Genomic DNA, 19769 nt, shown 5'->3' with positions numbered 1-19769 from the left:
TTTGATATGAAATGACATTTTGCAATAGCAAAGTCAAAATTAGGACTTGCTGTCAATAATATGAAGGAAATATGTGACAGAGGCAAGGTGGGAAATACAAGTAGTATTTAAGTTATAATAACCTTTGATACCCGACCTGACCTTCCATCATGGCGCCTTATTCGTCTTTATGTATTTCTATTATGCTCTCAAGTAAAATAAAATACCAATCTGCTCTGAGCAGACAATGTTACTTGGCTCCCAGCATGAATTATTGATTTTATACGGAAGTAAAGAAATGCACAGTGTATGTGCATGATGTGCATGATACTCCAAATATTTACGGTAAATCTGAATAGTGGTCACATGTTAACATATCATGTGTTCGGGAAATCACGTGGCAACATTTTAAGATTTCAGGCTTGTTTACTAGTTAATTGCCATTTGTACTCTTTATTATTTATCTTTGTTAATTAACATATATTTTAAATGCTGATAAATCGTGGTTGGCTACCCATGATATCTGTTAAATTCAATGTTTTATGAATATAATTCTACCACGCAGAGGGGGTCACGCAGCAGAATTTCACATCACCTGACTTAGCTACATTTCGAAGCTCTGCTCTTCAAATTCATGTAAATTTCAAAGTTTATACATTTAATATATTTAATATGATACTAATTTTTTGTTATAACCAACTGGTACACGAAATATACTAGCTTATTACCTATACAGAAAGGTGATTATCAGCCTTCACTCAGCAAATTGACATGCCCGGCATATGCAGCCATTCTCCGTCTGGATAACATGACTGTCGCCCTCAATACGTCTGGGCGCAAATTTAAATAACAATACGCTATTTACATATCAATGCGGCCTCATGCTAATTAAAGCTGCCCCATCCAGGAGTTCATCTATGCTACAATGCACTCAAAATGTGAAATGATTCGGCCTTGGCGGAAAACTGCATTCCATCACCCGTTTTACACCTTCCGCGAAAACACAGGCCCGGGACACAGGCAGACAAAAGAATAACACAATACAGTTCCCTTCGACAAAACACACAGCATGGTCTATTCGCTGTTGAAGTGACATAATAATCGGATTAACTACACGCGGTATCTAAGCATTGATGTACTTGCGAACAAAAGCACTATGTAGGGTCTATGAATAGAATTCGACGGGATTACCTGCGGAATTATCTCCATTATAATATTATTAGCTATTATTCTATTAACCCTCCTCGTCCTTGCATCTTCTCTAGGTGTTAGACGGCTTTTATTTGCACAATTGGACGCTCAAAGCACCAGGTTGGTGCTAGCGGCTACCCAAAGATGTCCGACCAAATCCTGACCATGACTTGGCTACTTGGATTCGTCTATATAGACGAACATGGTTAGAATTCATTCGGCCATTACTAGGTCCCCGGTGCACCAAAATGGTATGTTATATTGTATTGTGTTGTAAACTTTCATCATTCTTTTGTCTACGTGTAACACGGGTGATGTAATGCAGTTTAAAATTCCCGCCAAGGACGTACCATTTCACATTTCTGGCGGGATAGACTCAAAAAGAACCCAGCAAAAGAAATCTGCGAGAATGCGTTTAAGATCCTAACACAGGTGATTATTTCCAAAGAGTAAGTGGAATGGTGTGGAACGGGGCTGCTTCTGCTTTTCACACACTTTCTTCAAGAAACAGGTCTTGTTCGACACTATTCCATTTACTCACAGATTTATTGTGTTTGGTGCCAATTATTGGGCTGTGACTGTGGTCCCGGAAGCTGTTCCATGTCAGTGCATTTTGCTGTTGTATCAGTTGGATAACTGTTTAATCACTGAACAGTGTTTAGAGTAGATTATTAAAGTAATCCTGTGTTCAATTTTTGCTCAGTTTTATGGACAGGATTTTAAGATATGACCTGGTGAAAAATAATAAGTTTCTTTTTGAGGCTAGTTTATATCCCAAGGGTTAATATAAGTGGTGTCATTTCCTTCCCGTGTATACATGATTGTTCTCGTGAGGGTAAGTGGGTAACACCCAAACCAGTCCGGTCCGACTACCTGACCAGAAACACTGTCTTCTTGACCTGAAGGGGCTCGAATTCCTTCCCTCACGCACCAGAGTCTAGCATCTAATATTGATAGAGATATCATGACTGATGCTATATACATTTTTGCAAGCAAAATAATGTTGTTGAATTCTATGTTGGTGCCTAGTATGCTCTCGTGGAAAAAATGAGTTAGCTTGAACTTCCCCTGGACATGGAACTTACTGCTAATTGTCTCGTTGTAAACCGTACGAAACTCGGGGAGATGATCCTGGTTGCGATGGCTATTTGTGGAATGTCTAGGGTGTGCGCTCGCGTAGGAGCAAAGCCCCTGATTTGTTGTTAAATGGTTTATGGAATGATGTGGGGCCGTAGTGGTCAGCGACAACCTGTAAAGTGTGCTGAGGCTTGTGGATCAACGTCTAGGCGTTAAGCCTGTGCGTAGCGCATTATAAATAACTGCGCTTTTTTTTTTACAATACAGACGTACTAGATGGTGCCGATAACTGTCCATTGGATTCCAATCCTGATCAGGACAACAATGATGGTGATGCACAAGGTGACGTATGTGATCTGGACGATGACAATGACGGTAAGTGACTGGTGTCATAGTATATAGACGAAAATGGTCATAATTCATTCGGCCATTACTGGGTCCCCGGCGCACCAAACTGGTGTTGTGACTGCACATTTGAGTAGATTATATTGTATCGTGTTGTAAACTTTCATCATTCTTTTGTCTACGTGTAACACGGGTGATGTAATGCAGTTTAAAATTCCCGCCAAGGACGTATCATTTCACATTTGTGGTGGGATAGACTCAGCGGGGACCCAGCTATGGCTGCCATTGAGGTGTAGGAATGCGTGAAATTGGATTCGTCTATAGAAATAATACACAAGGTGAAATATGCATGTGGACGATATAGTAAAAGATGTTGCGCAAGGTGACACATGTGTCTTTTGTGATGCGAACGATGTCAGTAACGGCAACAATGTAATGTAATGTAATGTGATCGATGCCAATATAGCTAAGTAACAGTGTGCAGTGGCGTACCGTGGCCGCCCCAACCCGGGGGGGGGCTGAAGAAATAGTCGCCCCTTCCTTAACAGCCCGAAAAGGTTGACCCAATTTTTTCACGGTCGTTTGAAAAGTGAAGAGCCAAAAAAAAAAAAAAAAAAAAAAAAAGGATTTTAAGGATTTTTTCTAAATTTTTTATGCTTTTTAAAATTTTTGGCGCCCTTTTTTTCTTTGCTAATTCGTTTTGCCGCCCCCTTCGTTTTTGCCGCCCCTGTTTTTGCCGCCCTTCGTTTTTGCCGCCCCTACTTTGACCCCGGGGCTGGCGCACCCAAAGCCCCACCCCCCCCCCATAATACGCGCATGGTGTGATCCGAACGATGCAAAAAGTAACAATGTGATGTAAACGATACCAATTCGCCGTAGATATGACGTAAATAAGAGGATTAACGACCATAGCAATAGCTGAATACAATTTTGGATAGATCGCCCTGCACTACATCGTTCACGCGGTACCTATGCATTGAACCATAGGTGTCAAAAAAAGGTTACGCTAACCTGTATCTTTGAAAAGAGCGGTATTGTATTCAATCTATGTTTGCAGATAAATACAGGTGATTAGTGCAATCTGCTTGTAGTGCAAGGCGATCTATTCAAAAATTTTATTCATCTATTGCTATGGTAGTTAATCTGATTATTACGTCACTTCTATGGCGAATAACGCTAAGTAACAATGTGATGTGAAAGATGCCAATAACGGTAAGATCATGGGACTTTAGTCTTATTTTGGTCTTTTATGATGCAAAATATTGGGCCTATGCACACGAGAAGAATTTGCTATTTATAAATAATTGCAACTTTTATTTTAATACACAGGCGTGTTGGACGATTTTGATAACTGTCCACAAGAGGGCCCAGCAATTCTGACCGACACAGATATGGACGGTATGGGTGATTTATGTGATGATGATGATGACAACGATGGTAAGCCATCATCGGATAAAAAAGGAAAAAAACTGAGACTAATGCTGATAACCTATTTTCCTGCCTAAGCTCTTGACTGACGTCATTACCGATACCTTTGTACCCTTTGCTAGAAACTTAACACTTGTAGAAAGCAGTTTCGGTTTTCATTTCAATTTGTTACATAATCGTGCGACTGAAACATATCAGATTTGAAAATACCTTGATCAAAATATGCAAAACCAGTTTTAAAATTTGGCAGTGCAATATTCACGAGCAAAGAAGTCGAGAAGTCAATTTACATAATTTGAAAGCGCGGTTTAGTCGACCGAATAAACTCGATTTCTCGAGAGAGTGTGTGGGGGAGGGTATTTACGCGTATTTTGATACTCCATTTTGTCTAATGTAGTTCAATATTAGCAGCAACACAGCAGTGTTTTAAAGAAAAATACCCAATTTTTACAATATTGCATTTGACAGCGATCAATAGTGATCAGTGGCGTAACTAAGGGAGGGGGGGCAGAGGGGGGCAACGTGCCCCGGGCGCCACCCTTAGGAGGCGCTAAATTGACCAATTCAGCAACAATTCTGCGCCACTCCAAGCGATGAAATTCAAAATTTTCGCGTGTTACGCGTGCATTTCAGCACAAAATTTATTTTATGACCGATAGTCTACTTCTAGTAACCAAAATTAAGTAGTGGTAGGCCTTATTTGTCCAAAATTACAATTGTTTCAAGAATTGGGGGAGGGGGGGGGAGTCTAAGATATTCTCGGGGGGGGGTAGGGGCGCCAATTTTGTTTCTTGCCCCGGGCGCTACCAACCCTAGTTACGCCACTGATGGTGATTACGCAGGCATTGTGGCATGTAAAACCCGCCATTACCTTGGTGTTGAATTCAAACCAATACAACTTAATGCAAATTTAAAATCCGGGCATTTTTCTTCTAAAACTATGTTGCTAATATTGAACGACAATGGGCATGTGGGGCATCAAAATTCGTGAAATAAACCATCGTTCTTTCTATGTTCAATTATTGTGAACACGATTAATAGTTCTGAAGCTATAGGCGTATTTATAAAAGCTGCGTTACTTTTTGTGAAGGCATTACTAGTATGTGGGAACAATAAGTAGCTATGTGTATCGGACATATTTTGTTGCATTTTTCTTTTGGTATGGGTTTTAACCGAAACTAAACAAAATTTGGCAACTATCATTTAAAGCCATAATGTACGATTTCCGTCAAATTTTGATTTTGTTATTCTTTATTCAAAATGTTGAAATAATATTAGTAATAACTGACGGGAAGGGTTGCTGTCCATTTTAGGTTGAAATAACAGGGTAAAGTGAAAGAAACCCTACTGGTTATTTTGGCCATTTAACACGCAGTTCTATGGGAGGACATATTATCATAATTTTTAAATTATGATAATATGTTAAACTTGGCTCTGTTGACCTTGCAAATACAACAAATTTGGACGATTCCATTTAGGTGCAATTGGGGCATGTGTAAACATTACAAATATGCAAAAAAAATCAGGTTTGAAAAAAAAAAATCATATTATAGACTATGGGACATGGGCATTTATCTTTCACTTCCGTAGTCCACTCTTGGGCAGAACATAAAAAACATAACAAATCAAGAGTTAAGATATGTCTGAATTAATATCCAAAAAGTTCCCAATTTTACTTTACTCATTTAGGAGTTATTTGGGGTTAAAAATGGGTTTTTCGTCATTTTTTTCCATTTTTGCCCAAAAATGTCAAATATTAAAATAGCTGTAACTTTCAAAATAAATTGAGTAGAAATTTCATTTCTATTGTAGATGTTACATGTCACATGGATGTCTAACACTGGTGAATAAAAATGTCACAGCACAACTCTAAAATATAACAAAAAATGGCAAAAACCATATTTTTGTGCTATTTTGGCCATTTTGAGCTAAAATGTAATTTTGCATGGGGAAAAAATTAAATATATATTTTATTGAATTCTACTGTAGACATGACTGCATCATGCACTTTCCTATGTTTGTCTTGGCTGATAATTTTTTTCTGTCATTTACCTGGTTGTTTTCTTTATTCCGAGTACCCTATTCCTTTCATTCTAATAAAGTAATTCTTATTTATAGCTGTTCAAGATGGCAGCGATAACTGTCCACTAGACTCCAACTCAGCACAGACGGATACAGATAGAGACAATATGGGGGATGCCTGCGATGGAGACGATGATAATGATGGTAGGATCAAATCACAAACTCATTCTATTACCCCCAGAGCAGCTTTCTATTATTTGTCCGTGATAGCGGAAAGAGAGCGAATTATAACGCTCTTTCTTAATAGAGACACATCTGCTTTTGGTACTCTGCTTGTCACATTTATAAAGTCAGTATATCTACTCGAAACGTCATATTTTTGGCTAACTTTTGAATATACAAGTGAATTTGTTTTGTCCGGTATTTGCTACACAATATAGTCTGCGGAGCAGAGTGGCGACGGAAGCATTATAATTGGGGAGGAGGGGGAGAGCATATTTTACTGGGAACAAAATTTATTTGCGAACAATTTTCAATATCAGACTCTTGCAGCCCAAAATAAGGGCGAGGTAAATTTGGGTATTTGGTGGGCCAAGTTGTTGGGACAAAGTGGCTGCTGAAACTGTAAGAACAGGTAGCTTCCAATGAGCATCTCTTGATGAAGATCATAAATGCAACCTGAAGAATTGAACAAAGAACGAATCACACCACTTTCCAAAAAGGAGGCCAAGCCAGATCCAACCAACTACAGAGAAATTACCATATTGTCCATCCCAGTGAACTGCAGGATCGTTCTGAATGGAATCACAGAAATCATACATAATTTAGGGACAATGTGGATTTCGTAGTACACGATGTATGTAGTGTATGCATTACGGGAAAATCATTGAAAAGGCGAAGGAACGGCGTATAGCGATACACTTGAATTTTGATACCATCTGTTGAAATGTATGCGATTTATTGGAGCAGACAAGATTCTGGTTGACCTCATCGAAAGCATGTACAAGCAAACCAAATTGCTCAAGTATGATTAATGGTTTGAAGTAGTAATTAGTGTGAGACAAGGATGTGTCCGCCTTCCAAGCCTAATGATAGATGTCCAGAAGCTTCCAGAACCTAGTCAGCGGAGTCCAGATTGGCGATATGCACATGGGAGACTTACCAATCGAGTCATGTCATCTAGACGTCACTCCAAATGAGGATCAGAGCCATTAGTCTCCTTACAATCAATGGAGCCGAATCGTGGGCTTTGCATAAAGTCAGACCAATGCAAGTATTTGAGTTGAGCTGTCTTGTAAGTCTATCATTGGCGCTAGTGGACAAGATAAGGAGTTGGACGATGCATTATGAAAATCTGTGCAATGCATTTATTCTTTCCAATCATATTTTATAAATTTTTCCAACGATCATTACTACTTACCATATTAAAATTCTCAGCTTTTTGACCACTGTTCTTAATCGTGTTGATGTGTGATTTCAGACATTTCTGATGACATGGACAACTGTCCTTTGATTCCCAATGATGATCAGGCTGATAACGACGACGATGAAGAAGGTGATGCATGCGACAACGATGATGATAATGATGGTAAGCTGCCCAATCTTATCTTTGTAGTTTAGGTCACTGTTACGAGCCGTACTGACTCAAGGTCAAAATCACCTTTTACCCAAATTCACACGAATGCACAACACAAATACACTGTTTGATTAAGCTAACAAAATCCAAGTCTCTATAAAATAATCAAGTATAATCACTCTTTTTAATAACTATTTTACTTAGCCAGCATTCTTCTTCTTGATGTTAATAGAGTTCTTGCAATGTTCTGGACGGCTGATGTATACATCCTTATTCACTTGTCCTGCGAAAATCAGCGAAGTCCATTGTACACTTGCATTTAGAAATATCCTTGCGTATAAAATCCTCACAAAAACGGTGCTGTTTTCTCCAATCACTTCTCCTTGCACTGCTTTCTCCTTGCGCAGAAATGGTGCTTCTTTCTCCAGGAAACAGGCTTCTTTCGACACTGCTCCACTGTATTTGACAGATGTGTGGTTTTATAAACCATACTCCAGCAAGTCGATAGAAGGACTTTAATCCTTTGATGAGGAGGAGCGCATTTGTGTACTCGAAAATCTCATTCGTTGCTGTAATAGGACATTATTGGTTATGTAAACTGGTTAAAATGTACCTCCTTTTGAAGCACAATGACGACCAACACATACACGTATAGTTTACAATCTCTCATGTTACTCTGCCATAATAAAGGCCATTGCAGCCTGTCAGATCTGTATCCAGATGATAATAATTGTAACTTTTATGATAAAGTCCCACACAATCCGCAATAGACCCTATGTCTTATTTTGGTCCTTTTTCGTAGCTTCGAAATAACCATAATACTTCCAGCTTGTCGGTGAAGACAAAATAAAAGATATCCGCACTACGTCTCTCAGAGGCTGTTTTAAATATATAGCACTGCAGGAAATTCATCCATGGCCATACTCAGTAATAATCCTTGAGTATCCTGATTTTAACTGGTTAACATTGCTCTCTTTTTTAGAGCTAGCCACATTCATTCACATTACAATCACATTGATACAGGTGTGGCTAGAATTATTACCAGTGGCGGATCTAGAGCAGTCAGAGGGGGGGGCAATTGTAGAAAAATATTTAAAATAAAAATCCCGTGTCTGAGGGGGATGTTCCCCCCACCCCCAACTTTTGGAAAATGAAGACCCAATTGAAGCCATTTGGCGGATCATTTTGTCACTATTATTGTGTAAAATTTCAGTTTGAAAAAGCCTAAAATTTGTGAAAAAACGGCCCAGTTGAAGCCATTCGTGGACACGTTTTGACTTTTATTGTATTAATCCGTGCTTTAGGCCATATGTACCCATAAAGTAAGTTGCGTCACGCAGGGGGGTGTCTGAGGGGACCATTTTGTCGCTATTATTAAATGAAAAAATGATTAATGAAAAAATAGAACTTTTCGAAATGACAGGCCAATTGAAGCCACTTTTTTTTCACTGTTATTGTATAAATTATTGGTTAAACTTTCAAGTGCTGGGCGTGAAATACAGAAGCCAAAACGGACAGTTGTTTATATGCACAGGGGGTGTCTGAGGGGGATGTTCCACCCTGAGAAGTTCTGGAATGTTGCAAAATGAAGGTCAAATTTAATCCATGTGGTGCATCATTTTTACATTATAAATCATTGCTTTTTAAAACAAAAAAGGGCCCAAACTCAATTTGCAAAATTTTAAATGTTACACTGACACTTTATAGGCCTAATAAACCATGCATGGATCGATATTGAAGTCGGCAGCATGGAGTCCGTCTTATGACTGACTTTGGTGACAAAATGTGACGGGCCCTGCATATCGGCGGGCACGCAGTAATTTTCACATGCTTTTGGGCGGAGGGTCCGGCAATGCAATGCCTAAAATAATCACATGCCTATATATTATAGGGCCTACTTTTGATTGACCCGACAGTGCGGTTTATTTAGGCACGGACCTCCTCAATAGAGGCCGTCGGCGTGACGTCATATGCCGCCATCTTGTGGGTACACGCTGCGATGGTCGTTCGATCTCCATGCGTGAACAGCAAAATCACTGCGTCGATGCGTGAAAACAGCTGCGTGGCAAGCTGCGCCCTGCGCGTAGTGTCTGGCGCATGAACACGCGTATCATTTGTACCCACAAGATGGCGAAAGGCTGACGGCCTCTATTACGTGCAACTTAACTGTTTCAGTGGCGTACCGTGGCCGCCCCTTCCCCCGGGGGGCTGAAGAAAATCCAATTTTGCCGCCCCTTCCTCAACAGCCCGAAAAGGTTGCCCCAATTTTTTACGGTCGTTTGAAAAAGTGAAAGAGCAAAAAAAAAAATATATAGGCGCTACCGCCCAAAAGCAACACATTTTGATGTATAGTACAATTTTTTCACATTTTACGCCCTTTTTTCTTTACTAATTCTTTTTGCCGCCCCTACTTCTTCCGCCGCCCCTTTTTTGCCACCCCTTCTTCTTTCAGCCGCCCTTCGATTTGGCCCCCCCCTGCTTTGCCCCCGGGGGGCTGGCGCCCCCAAAGCCCCCCCCCCCCCAAATACGCGCTTGTTTTTCCCTTCTCCTTTTCTCCCTTTTTCTCTTCTCTTTTTCTCCTTTCTCTTCTCTTCTCTCATTTCCTCTTTTTTAGGGGGGGAGGAGGGGGTTGGAGGGGCCGGACCCGCCGCCCCCTGAATCCGCGCCTGATTATTACAAACATGATGTTTTATAGCAAACCATCTGGGATTTTCCCAATGTTCTAAGAATAGACATTGCCTTCATTGTTCATTATTCCAACAGGGGACTTTCCCCTTGACATAAATAGTCTTGATAAATGATGTTGTTATAGCATTCATCTGGGTTTTCCCATGATATGTCATGATAAACAAACTCTTGCATGATTATAAAGGTAACTTACCCCATTTCACGATACACAATTATACAGGGTACATCACACACACATTTATTGTTGCTTAGCCCTCTGGCTTTTTTAAAGCTGGAAAGTGGTATTTTCAAGTAGGTTTTTAGTCTGTATTGGCATTCTGATGTTAGGCCGTAAAGTGTTTTGTAAATAGCATATGAAGGCGTGCAGAGCGTTATTGATAGTATTGTATTAGCTTGTGTTAAGTAAAACATTTGATAGGATAGATATTAGGTTCATGCAAGTTCGTACGTATACCAAATCTAGTATTCTTTGACAGGTGTATGCCTATCTGCTTTCTTGTATGTGACCCATCATGCAGTTATTGTTGCCTACATGTACAGGGGCACTCACAATAGGCAATTGACCCCTACTGGTAGCGCTGTGTTGTAGATATAGAAGATGAACTAGCGTCATATATCAAAAAGTATAAATGCTATGATTGTAGTACTTGCTCTGTGTTTCAATTACTTATTCTTTTCAAAATACGTGAATTTTCAACCCGGTACAAGCTTTAATAACGGGGGACCATACATTTTGTATGAGAAAGAAATCCTACCATCTATCCAAACTCCCGTGTTATTCCAATGCACATTTTGCTTCACCGGGCCGCTCTGGTTTGGTCGCATTTGGAAGAGGGGTATCACGAAACCGTAATAGGTACAAATTTAGTACTTTCTGTCAATCAAGTATGGTTTATTCTCTACATGTCAATCTTTAAATCATTAGCATAGTCCTTATAATAACGAAGGACCGCCTTGATGAGTAAATGACAGCAAACCAGTGAAAAATACACATACCGCCCGTACATGTCAATAGCGTCATTATCGATTTGATTAGTCGACCGCAGCGGACAATTCGATCGCTCATTGGATTAATATTATCACGTGGTAATAAATTTGCATTGGACAATTGATTACTATAATGGTTTATTACTGCATATCTCGGTTTAATCTTCACTAAGCGGGTTTATGGCTGGAAAGGTCACGGTGTATTTGCCGTGGACATAACTGCACTATGCAATGGGCATACGTACATTATTAAGGGGATAATGTTCATAAAACAATATTTACAAGCTTTGTCTCTGATTACTATTATATATGTGTACAAAGGTGTTAGTGACAACATAGACAATTGTCAATATGAAGCTAATTCAAACCAAAGTGATAGAGATGGCAACGGGATTGGTGACGCATGCTCAGATGATGAGGATGGAGATGGTAAGCAGAGCTTGAGGGCAAATGTACTTAGGCTAAAAAAAATGTTGTCTCAAAGCCCACGCGCGCGTTCGTTTTTCTTAGCGCGTCCATGTCAGCTGAAATGGGAAATTCATTTTTTATTTTTTCAAACAAATTTCTTTTACAGTTTTGGCCGTAACATCATGAAATTCTGAGACAAATTTGGAAGAAATGTTACTTGATTTGATACTCGCATTGTTTAGGTAAAAACAATTGATATTTGTACTTCAATTGTGTAAATCAACCACAATTTCAAACTGTGTACTTTTGAACACTCGAAAATGACATCTTAATTCACAATTTTCTTTAAAAAAAGCTTTTAAAAATATCTAAAAAAAGCACCTCAATCCGCATTCGTTTTTGAAACTCCCGTGGGCTTTGAGACATAGCATTATTTTTTTAGCCTTAATAATGTTACGTCGTGCATGTTTTAATAAGCTATAAAGAAAGCTGTAAAATCTGAGTTTATTTTTAGGAAAAAAATGCAGAAAAACAATTAATACCTCACTCTTAGTAAAGGTAAGCTTCCATTAGGATTACAAATTTTAATTTTGACGCATGAAATAGATAATAATTATAATATTGCATCACTGATTTTAGTACTCGTCTGAGACTTCTTATAGCCCGTGCAATATTTTTGTATTACCCTCATTCATACAATAACATTGATAACCTACAATTTATTTCTTCAGGTATTATCAATAGCAAGGACAATTGTCAGTTTGTTTTCAATGATGATCAGGTCGATACAGACAATGATGGCGCAGGAAACGCTTGTGATGATGATGACGACAACGATGGTAGGTTACTGGGAAAATCTAATACGTGGTAAAAGTGACGATTCTTTTAATTGAACTAAAGGCTGTAGCACAGTGTCATCGCCCCGATATCTTCACGGCAGAAAATGACATGGTAGGTTGAATCCACAGCCACGCATGGCCATTGTGTTCCCAACTGTTTACCGTGCATAATGGGCTGAAGGACATCCGACTAAGGCTAATGACATTAGCCTGTGACTGACCTCTGTACGGTCAGCGAGCATACATACGCCATTGTCATCTGCTTTTAGACTGGCTCTACGATAGTCTCCTACACAGCCAGTTTGTGTCAGTCGCTCTGACACTCGTCGATCCTGTATCTTCGTGAAAGTGACATACAGTCTGGCCCGAGACTACCTCCACAAGGATATAGGCTGCGCTATTTAAAATATGAATTTTGGTCACTTTTTCAGCTCAAGACGCACTCTAGTTTCTCAAGACGCCAGCTAACAACGATAATATCTGTTGAACATATTATGTTCAAGTGCAAGGAACCAGATCTGGTTTCTTTTTACGAAATCATTTACGGGAGATATTCATCATTTTCTAACCCGGTATTAAGATTTATTGTCTGAATATCAATCGTGCATAGCACATTTACGTGTATCGATCCCGTGTATTCATTTCAGTGTCTCTGGCTGTACTAATGTAATTATTAACCGGGCGATGTCGGTGTGTGTAGTTTAATTCACGTCCTCTTTTGGAACACATGTTTCTAATGTTCTATATAAATCGTCTTATACCATTTGATACCCATGTATAGCTATGAATTGTCTCTATTCAATTATACCAACATAATTGGCAAACATTTCCCATAATTATAATATCGATATGACCAGGGGGGGCCGGCCAAGATTGGCTCAATTTTGACGTTGTCATTGGTTTTACACGTGAACACAAAATTGTCTCAAATTATTCCAAAACTGTACGTATGTTATTAAGCACTATTTTATCAGTCTAAATCCGTTGAGGTTCGCCAGTGAACCTCATTGTAAGTACTGTTTTTTTGATTTTTTTTGTATGAATAACGCACGATATGTTAAGATATACTGAAAATTTCCCCTACGTGTATCAATGAGTTTACGTGGTGTAGTGGTTACGGATCTCGCCGCCCACGCAGAGGGTCCCGAGATCGATTCCCATCCCCGGCGATGATTAAAAAGTTTTCTTCTTCTTTTTTCTTTGAATTTAAAATTATTTATTTTCATGTGAAAATGTATTATTGCACTGGGAAATATATTTTGTGCATTTTTTTTCTGTAATGGGGCCACCCGGCCAATAGAGCTAAAAACGGATCTTGGCTCCGGGAAAAAATAATTGCGTCCATCGTGCAGGCAGTGTTGCCGTCATATTGTCTGTTTTGTTTACGCTTTTGGCTGTTGCCACATTGAATAATGTAGTCCACCGTCGTCTGGATATGACGACGTCATAATGTAAGCGCGCCCTCGCTATGTAACCTAAATGGGAGTATATAGGCCAGATGATCTCATGAATATTTCCATGTGATAATATACGTCTTTTAAATAGCGAACAGATTGAAAGAAGATGCACTTGCTTATAAATGTATTAAAAATGAATTTGCTTTTCTTTTGAAGGTATTGATGACGACGTTGATAACTGTCCCGTTCACATCAATCTCAACCAGGAGAACAACGATGGTGACAGCGAAGGCGATGCGTGTGATGAGGATGATGACAATGACGGTACACAAGTCATCTTTACTCTATTGTATACGATAGGGTGTTGTGTGTTCGAACGATGAAAATATTTGCTAGTTAAAACTACTAGTTGTATTGTTCTTTACATATGTTCAATATATTACATTCATACATTGTCTATATGCCGGGGATATTCAAGAGGACAAAATGTATTTTTAATTGTATTGTGCCACCACGGCCGGCACCCAATGTACTAATTGGTTGTATTTCCTTAGATTGGCTCCCAGCAACGGGCAGACAGAAGGTGAATCATTTATGTATTAAATTTAATACAATACCGAACTACAACTTACAAGCATCAGAATAGATAAAATTACATTGTTTATTGGCTCGGCGGTCTGTGGGGATATTGCATTTTTGGATTAGCATTGTTTCTCTCAGCAATATTATTATCTCTGGCAATATCCAAAAATACACTTGTTGCCTGCTATGGTTGCCATTATGTTAAATTATTTCAGAACTCAAGTAAAATAACCATATTTTGACCTATAATATATTATACAGGTATCGCAGACAACCGTGACAATTGCCGATTTATCGCTGACGCGTCACAGGTTGACAGTGATATAGATGGCATTGTTGACGCGTGCGACAATTGTCCCAACACGCATAACTTGAATCAAGCAGATTCTAACGGAAATGGTATCGGAGACGCATGCGACGAGTCATTTGCAGACGATACCACAGTTGGACCAAATGCAGATAGAGACGGGGACGGAATCAAAAATGACGACGATAACTGCCCTGATGTTGACAATCAGCTTCAGACGGATACTGATAAAGATATGATCGGTGATGTATGCGATAATTGCATTCAAATCAAAAACTTTCAACAAGAAGATTCTGATGGCGATCAGGTCGGTGATGCTTGTGATACTGTCTTGATTACAAGGTAAAAGATGAGTAAACAATAAACTGGTCATTACGAATAGACCATTCCTATAATTGACACCTTCCTGAAGCCGGAACATCGATATCACCACGAGACTACAGTGTGAAACAAATTGTCAATTTTTTTTCCGTCGGAAAATATAACATATTACAAATTTGGACCCCCATGTCTTATAATTTTGCTATTCAATTAATAGAGTAAATTTCATGATATTTATCTAAAGAGTTCCTATCCAAAATAAATACTGTCCAAACGTTCATACCCCACCTCTTAAGCCACGGCTTTCGAAGTACTCCTGATCAGTGGCGGCGCCAAGGGCGGAGTTGGGTGGGGGTATTCCCAGGCAGAACTCTTTCCCTCTGTTGTCCCCACTTTTTGCTACAATTTTGGGCAAGATTTGTTAAGGGCTGGGGTATGAACGTTTGGACAGTATTTATTGTGGGACATTAGAGCACATCAGACATATCGAATTGCATTCTGAATACGAAGAATGTCATTCTGATATCAAATAATTTTGATTTATTGAAATTCGCAATTTAATACACATTTTATGGCAAATCATTAAAATTGATATTTTTGATATTTAACAGTACTTGAAGTAAACTTTATAAATCTGATGATTTATACTTAAAAGTGTATGTAGGTGGGATGAAAAGCCGACGATCAATTGAAAATTTTGACCTTTCGTATTGAAGATATGGATTTTTTTCCCAAAACACAAAAAAATTAGGTCTTTTTGGAAAAAAATCCATATCTTCAATATGAAAGGTCAAAATTTTCAATTGACCGTCGGCTTTTCCTCCCTGCTACATACACTTTAAGAATGTCATTAGATTTATATAATTTACTTCGAGTACTGTTATATATCAAAAATTTGAAAAATATCAAATTTTTATAATTTGTCATAAAATTTGTATTATATTGTGATTTTCAAAAATGAAAATTATTTGATATCAGAAAGACATGCTTCGTATTCAGAATGCAATTCGATAGGTCTGAGGTGCTCTCATGTCCCACAAAAATACTGTCGAAACGCCATAAACGCTCATTCTAGATCCCTTAAGCCACGGCTTTCGAAGTACTCCTGATCAGTGGCGGCGCCACGGGCGGGGTGGGGGCATGGGGGAATTCCGCCAGGCAGAACTCTTTCCTCTCTGTTGTCCCCACTTTTTGCTGCAATTTTGGGCAAAATGTGTTGATCCCCCTCCTGAAATTCACCCCATGCCCCCCCCCCAAATATTCCTGGTGCCGCCACTGCTCCTGATGTAATACAAGTGTTGTTTTCATTCACTCTCAGGTGCACTGGTGGACTTATTAATGACGGGACAGGTCGATGCCAAATGCCTTCCAACATTGTGCCTACAGGTGAGAAATAATCAAGAGCTAACAAATACAAGAGTGGAAGCACTATAGTTATACTTAAAATTCCGTATTATATTCATGCAGGCAAATTAAATATCTAACAAAGAACACTGCACAAACACGCCCTTTTGTTGTCAGGCCTGGGTGTAACTATACAGTGCAAAGCGATGGTGTACTGAAATTATTTGTACAATTAATAAATTAGCGCCATAAGATTGCTAGGACAAAAAGTATTGAAAAAAAAACTTTCCCCACCTAACTGTGTATAAATCGTGACGTAATTCCAGTCGCCCTCCCCCAAAAAAAAAAAACAACTTCGCCGCTACCCCCTTAATGGTGGGTCCCTTACCGGCCATACGTTTGTATATTTGTCCCGAATTTCAAAGTTCTGCGCAAGCAGAAAGAAACCTGTTTAAATCTTTATTTGTATGTTCTATGTATTTTCTATTAAAATTAGTCCCATTTATTCACTCAACGACCAACATAATTGTGGCATAAACCTAAAGAAAACGGAAAACCAGCGACTTTGAGACAAATCAAATGTTTGATTTGAAAGTATGTTTACTCTCATACTCTGTTTGTAAATTTGAAAGGTACACCACCAAGCTCTTCAGGTCCAATAGCTTTGATTGCTGTAGGCGCCATCGTTGGTTTCATTGTTGTAGGGGCAGTCTTGGCGGCCCTTTGTGTATTGTGTATGCGACAGTCGCAATCGCCACGCCTTGCAATACAACCTGCGAATCTTTACTTCGACAGGACCGTAAGTAGTTTTTCACATGTATAATTTATCGTTACTCATGATGCTGAAGATCACCAGATTATTATTAACTATTAATAGGGATGTCCACTGTCAACACATTTGCTGCTAGAACAGTTCCACACTTAGTGTATGTGTGCACTCCCCATGTATTGTATATGCAAACACACCCCTATGTACCAAGTCCCTAACCTGATAAATGGTGTACACAGTACGCTGTTGTCCAATTTAGGGCTTATTATATTCAGCGGAACGGAACGAAACGCAACGGAACGGAACGAAACGAAACGGAACGAAAAGAAGTTCTCACGGCTATTTTTAAGCAATTATGAAATTTATTTTGATTGGACATTATGTAGATTGTCACAGCGCATCTTTTGATACCAATTTCAAGGTTGTCACTAACACGAAAGGCTATATCTCTGGAATGGAACGTACAATTAAGATTATTTAAACGCAAAAATGTTTCTTTTATCAAGACCCAGTCAATAAGTTAGGTCTGAATCAATTCAAAAGTACTTCAATTTTTAGTGGACATGCCTACTATTATAACCCATAATCCTTCTCGGATTGGTGTATAGTTTTTGCTTAAAAGAGAAATTACCTTGTCAGCTTGATGAATCTTTTTAGATCCGAAAACATGAAATCTACATGATGATATTATTTGTTGTCTTCTTTTTCCTATAGGTTGCCAGACCTCAACGATATTATTATCGCTAAATGGACTCATTTCCGCTGGTTGTATAGGGACATGTATATCTCTTCATCTACAGCGGCTAATGCAGTAGTATATAGGTCTTTTAAATAGTTAAATATGTAAAAAGCAGTAGTAGTTTTTTTATCTTCAATTATTAGGTATTACAGGTGATAGAATGTCTTTCAATTATAGTCCGTCAACTCAGAAGTACAAAGTAAATAGACCTCGGAAACTGGAGGTACGAGGGGCAGTCAGTATGTTTTAAGAGTGGACTAGTGACGTCATATGTGGATTGTTTTCATGGCATTTCTCAATGATTACATAAACACTGTACCTTTGTCTTTCAAGCAACACATGTAAAAATTATATCATACACATGATTACGTAACAGCATTAGCATAAAATCAATATACTAGGGACACTGCCAAATCACTCAAAAAGGCGGGCTTTTTAAATTACAGCAAAGACACGTGTTTAAAATGTCCGAGAACAGAGAAAGTACAAGGGGCATAAGGCTAGTTTTCGGCAGGAATAAACACTAGGTCCTCAGTTTGCATTTAGTGTAATATGAGACTTGTCATTAAACTGTGGTGGAAATGGGAAGTCTGGAAACTTCAACAACTTTAGGGCTTGAATGGAAGCAAAATTATTCTGCAAAAATGGCGTTAATGAAAAAGCAGTTATTACAAATGACATTAATTATCTCCAAAATGAAACAGGCTAAAATATAATGACTGGTCACGTGTGAGAGCTAGTACTCAGTGCGATGATAACTGGTGCAAATCAAACAATAATCTGCGCATGCGTAGGTAGGATGACCGATACAACATGGTGGAAATGCACGAAAATGGCAAAATTCCATGTAAATAGGGCCTAAAATATTACAAAATGCTATGAACATTTTAACTTAAATATTTATATGAATTTTTATGGATGATCTCAACCTGAAATGAACAGAAAAGTTTTAAAAATAAATTTCTTATTAAAACGATGGCCTCTCTCTCCGTACCACTACTTTTTGTATAAATGTAACAATGGTAGAATAACAGTTATATTTTAAACATGGATTCAAATATTTTCTAGGGAGTCTCCCGTTTTAATGTTTGGAGATTAGTCAACAGAACTGGCCAAAAAAGTTAAATTTCCACGTTTGCTATTTTTGGCAATATCAAGATTTGTATAGAAAGATAAATCTTGTTTTTGTCAAAAATAAGACATATTTGACCATGCATTTTAAGCAAACTAAAACCTTTACAGCCCAACAAACATGGTTTTATGAACTGGTAGTTTGTGTTCTATTACTGTTCCAAAAGGCAGCATTCTCCATTCTTTAATTCCCGAGAAAATATAAAAAATACAACAATACCTCATTTCAGCCTCTCATTTCCCTTAACAAAAACGACTCAATTTCCCCAGGTGACTCTAGACCATTGATTTTATGCTAATGCTGTTACGTAATCATGTGTGTGATATAATTTTTGCATGTGTTGTTTGAAAGACAAAGGTACAGTGTTTATGTAATCATTGAGAAATGCTGTGAAAACAATCCACATATGACGTCACGAGTCCACTCTTAAAACATACTGACTGCCTCGTATGAGAATAGTTATTTTAGTGCAATGCGTGTGTAAATGCTTCTTTAGCGCGCCAACTGCTGCGCGATGTGTACTTGCCGAGCGCACCACGCTCTTTATGCGTCGCGTTTTTTTAACAGACACTGCGTGTGAGGGGGGGGGGGGTCACTCCCATTGTGGCCTGACACCATCCGCGATAACCAACTTTTGA

Source organism: Amphiura filiformis, chromosome 17 (assembly GCF_039555335.1).
Source record: "Amphiura filiformis chromosome 17, Afil_fr2py, whole genome shotgun sequence".
NCBI lineage: Eukaryota > Metazoa > Echinodermata > Ophiuroidea > Amphilepidida > Amphiuridae > Amphiura > Amphiura filiformis.
This window is presented reverse-complemented; position numbering follows the sequence as displayed.